Genomic DNA, 8,091 nt, shown 5'->3' on the forward strand with positions numbered 1-8,091 from the left:
TAGAAATTGCAAAGAAAGGATCCGAAACCGAATGCAAAAGTAATTGTACGAAATAGTATTAAGAACCCTAATTGTTGAATGTTGGAAAACTGGCTAAAGAACTAGTGAAAACTGAATGAATAATCTCATGTTCTAGGTTACGTTATATAGAAAATATACGTAACACTTATTATCAAAACCTAAACACAATGGGCTTGCGTTTCCTCGATCTTTTAATTCTCGCCTGGGATAGCGGCTTGGTCGATCGACTAAGAGTGGCGGTCGATCGACTGAGCAGCAGTGTACAGTAGCTTCTGGAACTCGCAAGTTGGTCAATCGACTGAAGGCAGTGGTCGATCGACTGAAGTAGCTGACACTTGACTTCCAATTTCTCGTGTATTTGTCTTTTGGGCCTTGAATTGCGCACCAAGCTCGTTCCTTAAGTGAATACTTCACGTCAAATGCAATGCAAGACACTCGGGGACGGATTTAGCTCAATTTTCGTTGAATTCTTCACATGTCTGCAATAATGTACAAAAACACGAAAGTAGACGGAAATAGGGGAAATGGTAGCTTAAACTACACAAATGAGCTCTGAAATGCGTGGAAAATAGGATGTAAAACATCATATAAAAGACACGCATCAAACTTCCCCAAACCAAACCCTTGCTTGTCCCCAAGCAAGAACTAGACTCGATCTAATGACCTAATGGAACGAGTTCAATCTCAGAGCGAATTACAACATGTAAAGCCTAAACCAATTTAATGCAATAACTAACTATCAATTAGCAATGTGAATCATGCAAACGAGTTATGGAGTCGTTAAGAACTGCTGAACCGTCAACTGTAGAGACTTATCAAATCGGACTCTCACGGGTCGCTCAAATCACTCATAAGCACAGGTGAATATATAAGAGGATAGAAAGAATTCATATTGTAATGACTCTCACCTGACTACGATCTATAAGAACATGCCTGCAGTATAATATGAAAGTAATATCTATGACCGTACATATGCATTCCAAACAACAAATGACCATGACACATGCCGAGGTATATATGGATAATGTGAAGTATGGGTAAGAAGAGGCAAAACATTTATGGAAAAGTGGAGGTACAGGTGATCAATCTAGTACCTAAACGGAACCATTTGGCAACATCCAACTTCTTGCTCGAAATCCAATCGACACGGTGCTATAGCAAGCACAAAACTCACAATCCCTGGTATAAAGCAATCAACCAACTCCCCATAAGATATGAATAACACATGGCAGCAAAAATCGCCATAAGATAAAGGCTTGAATTATGCGAATTGATTCTTTCTTTTTCTTTCGAACTCCAGTCGATCGACCAGAATTGGCAGTCGATCGACTGCCTTGAACAGTACAGAACCTCTTTTTATCTTTTTTCGAATCATTTTTCTTTTCTTTTTTTCAACTTTTTCTGTTCTTTTTTCTTTCTTTCCTTTTCCTCCTTCATTCTTTTTATCCAACTAAATCTCAATAAGAGCATATGCCACCAAAAACGAAGTAACAATCCCAACAACTAAGACTACTAGCTTGACAAAGGACAGGCTAAATGTAGGATGTAGTAATGGGACAAAAAGGCTATTTTTGGCAGTGTGAAGCTTATGGGCAGAAACGAATAAAGGGAAACCTCTACCACATGTGTCAACAAACCACAAACCGAATGCATACAGGTATTAAGCAGATTAAGTTCATATTTATGCAAATTGATGTAACATGTCTCATAAGGAGTACTACTCACATTCCTAAATAAACCGGTCATAGATGTCACCAGTTATAGGCTCTAAATCTCAGAATATATGATGTAGTTTGCCAATTTTCAAAGTCAAGTCTCAAGTCCAGCAAGTAAATTAACGAAAACTCGTAGATATGCATATGATTCTACTAATAACATGTCAATTAGCAAGGCTTAGGCATAAACAAATGCAAATGCAATGTCATCATTGAAATACTACCGTTCCGACTCGACCTATATGCTAAAATAAACGTGCATTTTTTTGAATTTTCGAAATTTTTCAATTTTTTTTTTTTTTGGTATTTTGTATATATAGGAAATGAAATAAACATTGCAAGAAAAATCTAAACGTGAATGCAAGCAAATGATATGCGACGCAAAACCCTTCCCCAAACCAATTCGCACAATGTCCCCATTGTGCAAAATCATGTAATGAAGAAAAGAGAAACGGGAATTTGCGAGCAAATAAGTAAAAACGACATGAAGTGGTAATCGGGAACTCACAAGACTTTAAGCGCAGCAAAAGAGACCTCCCCAAACCAGCGTGAGCTAGGAGGTTTCAGTAGCCAGCAGTGCTACTAATAAGTACCTGAAAAGACAAACAAAGTACCACGCATAAAATCGAGAAAGCAATAACGAAGCGGTATTATGTGCAAAATTGAGAAAGATAGAAGAAATAAGTAATATAACGGAAGATAAAGTGGAGTAGAAAACTCCCTTAATTCCGCAAATCGACCAAACATAGCAGGAGAGAGGTCGTAAACAGGTACAGCAGTGCAGGTCGGTCGATCGACCACATCACTCGACCGATCGACCGAGGTGAAAGGAACAAGAGCTCCTGGAAATCCTGCACCGGTCGATCGACTATATAGCCCAGTCGATCGACTGAAAATACTGCTGTAGCTTCAGATTTTTTCGTATTTGCTCAATTACTTGAGCTAATGAGGTCTAAAAACCTGCAAATGCACAATAATACGCGCCCAAAATTGCGCAAAACCCAAAGTAAAGTCTAAAGCGTATAAAATCCTAAGCAAGCAAAATAAAATGCGAAGTTTCGCGCACACAAAAGCAATAAAAAGTGTCTAACAAAAGCAAATAAAATGTTTGTAAAACACGTGATCAACTAGTAGTTGATCAAGAACGGCCACGGAATGGCCCACTTGGTCGGCTTCTGGCTACTAGAGGTAGCCTCAACGGTGCTTATCTTATCAGCTGCACCCTTCTTAGCTTCCACGTCCGTATGGCTCAACGGATCAACACTTTCATCATCTCCCCAGTCAATGACCTCTTCTTGCTCATCAAAGTCCAAGTCGGACTCCCTTGCCTTGACCGGCTCATCATCAACTTCCTCATCAGTGCCATAGCTAAGGCAACCAAGACCGCCTCGTGAAATGATTGGCTCCTTCGCAGCTGGAGTAACTTGCAGCTCTTCCTTCCCCAAACCAGCTCCTGCAATATCAGAAATAGGCGAATCCTCCAATTTGCTCCCAATCTTGGGCGGAGGTGTCACAACAGGAGTAGAAATAGAGACAGGCATGTCAGGAAGCACAAAGTAGGATTTCTTTTCAGAAACCGTATTACAAGTTACAGGCCACATGGGGTCTTTCTTCTTAGCAGGTTGGGCAAAAACAATGGAATGCTTCCCTACTTTAAAGGTCAAAGTACCCGAACCAACATCTATGACTGCGCCAGCAGTGTGCAGAAATGGTCTACCCAATATGATAGGAATATGGGCATCTTCGGGCATGTCAAGTACGACGAAGTCAACAGGGAAGAAAAACTTTCCTATTTGCACGGGGATGTCCTCTAAGACTCCTATTGGCTGGACCGCAGATCGGTCAGCCATCTGCACTGTCATGTCTGTGACTGCAAACCTAGTCAATTTTAGCTTCCTAGCAGGACTCAAGGGCATTACACTTATACTAGCTCCTAAGTCACATAACGCCTTCTCAATTGAGAAGGTGCCTATATTGCAAGGAACAGAAAAACTACCCGGGTCTTCTAATTTGTGAGGTGCAGTATGAGACAAATAAGAGCATGACTCTTTGGTTAATGCGATAATATGCACAGTTTCAAGTGACTTTTTCTTAGACAAGAGTTGTTTCATGAATTTAGTGTAAGCAGGCACTTGATTAAATAACTCAAGGAAAGGCACTTGTACATTCAAGCTACGAATAACTTTTTCAAATTTATTAAAAGATACCTGTTCCTTCGTCGGCACTAGTCTCTCTGGATATGGGGCTGTAAGAAGTAGCTTAGCCCTCTCCTCTAAATCGCGCATGCCGGCATCCGTGGACTTAGGCTAAAAGTCCACCACCTTCTCCTTGTTGAAGCTCGACCCCTCTTCAGACCGTCTCAAATGTGAACCATTGATTGACATTGGGTCGTACTTCGGAGTCGGGACTGACCCATCAGCACTCGGGTCTTGCCCCAATATTTTCGGGACTGTCGTACCCCGAAACAAGTGATCCCTCAAATTATCGGGCATTGGAGGACGAAAAGGCTCACTATCAGCAGCGATCTCAGTCGATCGACCAGTGATGTCAGTCGATCGACTGACTTGTACAGGAACAGTAGCTTCTGGTTGTCGCACTTCAGTCGATCGACTGGGTATATCAATCGATCGACTGACATACCTGGTAGACGCCTTTTTCTTTCCATTGCTCGTTCCAGCTTTGTTTCGACTCGGTTCCGGCTTATCTTTTTCAGGGGCATCCTCAATCATGGCAGGCCCCTCCAGGGCAGACCCGCTCCTCAAAGTGATGGCATTAAGGGTCTCCTTTTGGTCCGTCTGAGTCGGTAAGTGTCCTGGAGCTCGAGTGGTGTTCTTGCTAGCCAATTGAGCAATTTGGCTCTCTAGTAGCTTCATCCCGGCCTCTCTAGCTTGGGACTCCTTTTGCAGCATATTCTTCAACTCAGCAAACTCGGAATTTTGGGATTGTTGCTGCTGCGGCACATAGGGAGGTTTCTGATATGGTTGTTGCTTGTGAGGGGGCACATAAGTTTGTTGCTGCTGCTGTTGTGGAGGTTGAGTCGGATTCAGGACATTTTGGCTACTCCACCTCAAGTTTGGGTGGACATTCGGCTCATAATACGTGTTTTTCTGCCTATAATGTTGGAAGGCAGCACAAGACTCGAAGGGACTAGGACAATTTTCCGCGACATGCCCCTCAGCTCCACATCTTCTACAGACGAAAGGACCGTCTGAAACAGCATTAACATGGTACATCCCCCCTTTTGAAGCTCCTCCCAATTCGTATTTGTCAAACCTTGCAGTGAGAGCTTCTAGTGCAGCTACAGAAGAAGATTCAGCAGCTCTTCTTTGATTGCCTCTGGAATTCCCATATTCAGCTTTATGGGTGGCTAAGTCATCTATGATCTTCCACCCCTTAGTCTCTCCCATATTCTCAGCAAATCGGCCATTGGCTGCAGCATCCAAAATAGCCCTCTGATCGTCATACAGCCCGTCATAGAACTGATTGCAGAGACTCCATTTTTCGAACCCATGGTGCGGTATGGTTCGCACCAGCTTCTTGAAACGGACCCATGCTTCATGAAAGTTCTCATCAGGTCCCTGTTTGAAGCTCGTGATCTGAGCTCTAATGGCATTGGTCTTCGAGGCAGAAAAGTACTTCTTATAGAATGCCAAGGCCAAGGAATTCCAATCGGTGATCCCATGAGCGGCTCGGTCCAGATCTCTATACCACTCCCTCACAGCATCACGAAGAGAGAAAATGAACATGGTCTCCTTTATCTGGTCCTGAGTCACGCCAGTGGGCGGGGGTATAGAGCAGCAATAGTCGATAAAAATCTCCATATGCTTGGCTGCATCTTCATTTGCAGCTCCCCCGAACTGGTTTCTCTCAACCAAATTAATATAGGAAGGCTTTGGCTCGAATTTTCTCGCCTCCCCTGGTAGTTCGAATCCTTTGTAGAGATTCGCAGATGTCGGCTCTGAGTGACTGGCAATGGTTGCTTCTTCAACCATGACTGGAATTTCTGGAGAAGTGACTGTCTCAGCTGAAGAAGTAGAAGCAGGTGATGTAGGTGGATCTTCTTCGAACAGAGCGTTCTCGTAGTAACTTGACAGAGTACTCAGCTCTTCCTCTGTCGGCAATACCCTTTGTGATCGCCTCAACTCGCGCAAGGATTTCTCAATCTCAGGATTGAACGGTACTAGTTCACCACCCTGTGACCTGCGCATAAGAAGAAACTACAAAAAGAATATGAGAAAAGTTTAAGGAACGGATGTCCCTTAAACTAAGAAAGACTAAATAAAAACAACTAAAAATTAGAACAATTGCCTCCCCGGCAACGGCGCCAAAATTTGATACCCGTCGTTGTGAGTACCAAAAATAAGATTTATAATTTCCTATTAAAACTAACCTAGGCTAGTGGTAACAGGGTCGAACCACAAGGAGGCGAATGTAATTTCTAATTGTCTAATTTAGTCTAAGGTAACGAAAGTGGGGGTCAATTTGATTTGGTCAATACTAATAGCAATAAAAGACAATAAGCTAAATAAACAGGTAAAACAGATAAAAGAAGGGGTACTAGGATGGTCGGTTCGTTATAGTTTCGGCGGCAGCAAACTAGGTCGGTCTAAATCAAACACATGAGGCGGGAAATAAAGAGGTCCTCTCGGTCCACTCTTAACAAATAGCATCTTTCGATCTCGCTATAGGTCCCTAATATCACTAATACTAACTTTCGTCCTGAAAAGTGACTAACGGTCTAAACTTTACCTATCTTTCAATCTCAGCATAGTTTAGTCATTTTAATTGGTGATCTAACAACTGTCCCTATCTTTCGATCTAATGGGCCAGTCAGATATTAAGCATTCAACTAGTCGCATGCATTCGATTCGTCAAACACAACAATTAAATCAATTAAAACGAGGGTAAACCTCACGTGGTCAGTCGATCGACCAGGTATGGCGGTCGATCGACTGACACGCGATTCAGTCCGTGTTATTCTACGCCGCCTACACTATAATTCCCCTACATCCTAGCACAAGCAATTTAGCTACTCATAACTATAATGGAAACAACAGTAAGATTGATCATTATATCTACGGAATTCATGATTAAAACGATTAAACAAATAGACAACAATAAACAACAATATCGGCTTTGGGAAACTAGCTAGCAATTTCTATATTACGAATAATAATAAGACTGAAACTATGAAGCGAAAGAATACCAGTAGAAATTGCAGAGAAAGGATCCGAAACCGAATGCAAAAGTAATTGTACGAAATAGTATTAAGAACCCTAATTGTTGAATGTTGGAAAACTGGCTAAAGAACTAGTGAAAACTGAATGAATAATCTCATGTTCTAGGTTACGTTTGTTGGGAAATGTGTCCTCAACAATAGTGCGGTCACATGATTTAAATATCATTATTAAATCTCATTTTAAAAAATACAATTGGGAAGTATTTTTACTGTCAACTGGTCAACATATATCGGTAATGATTGGCTGACTAGAGTTTGACATTACTGTCGTGCGACGGTGGTGATCAGTTGACCCCCTAGGTCATACCTATAGGGCAACACTCTTAATTGATCATTTAATTAATCGTATAATGTTACGAGTTAATTAAATTACTTGAAAATTTGACGGACGATTTTGGAAGTAAAATTTACGTATTACATTGAAATGTGATTAAATGAGATACTGTCTGAGTAATTGAATCGTATCATTACTCGGATGAAATAATTGTTTAAGGTAACAATTGAATTGAATGAATTATTATAAATACAAACTGTTGTGATTTATAAACGGTAAAATATTTTGGTACAAGTAATTATGAATTACTAAGTCGATTTTTGTATATGACGTATTTTTATTAATACGTTGATTTTTAATATGTTAAAAATACATAAACAAATTTATGTTACATATGACATGTGACATAAGAGAAATTGACAAAAATAATATGGAATCCATATTATCTCATATACCGAAATTAAGGGGAGATTTAAGCAAATATTGTGTTTGTTTAAATTAGTGGTAAACATTATGATGACTTACTTTAGTAGCCATGCAACCCTAGTTTGCATTGTGAAGGCAAACAAGGGCATGCATTGGGTCTTTTTCTTCCTCCTCTCCCCTTCTACACGGTTCCACAAAAAGGAAAAGGCAAAAGGATTTTTGTCTTAATTTTGGTCATACACTACATGCTAGAGTGTGTTGAATTTATTCATTAATTCCAACTTATCAAAATTAAGTTTTAGAAAGAGAAAAACACTTCCTCTCCTATTCTCTCCCAACCGGTTTTGGGAGATCAAAATACCAAATTATTTTGAGTCATTTTTCACAAGATTAATATTGTACTAGCTCCTATAATA

The 8,091-nt window shown here is 40.7% G+C and overlaps 1 non-coding gene across 1 annotated transcript; it reads left to right on the forward strand.

Moving 5' to 3' along the window:
* Nucleotides 1-5,240: 5,240 nt before the first annotated feature.
* LOC141609856 (small nucleolar RNA R71) lies at nucleotides 5,241-5,347 on the forward strand. The gene has a single exon (XR_012527761.1). It is a non-coding gene; the product is annotated as a small nucleolar RNA R71 (small nucleolar RNA).
* The last annotated feature ends 2,744 nt before the right edge of the window (nucleotides 5,348-8,091 follow it).

This window comes from Silene latifolia, chromosome 10 (assembly GCF_048544455.1).
Source record: "Silene latifolia isolate original U9 population chromosome 10, ASM4854445v1, whole genome shotgun sequence".
In the NCBI taxonomy this organism is placed as follows: Eukaryota; Viridiplantae; Streptophyta; class Magnoliopsida; order Caryophyllales; family Caryophyllaceae; genus Silene; species Silene latifolia.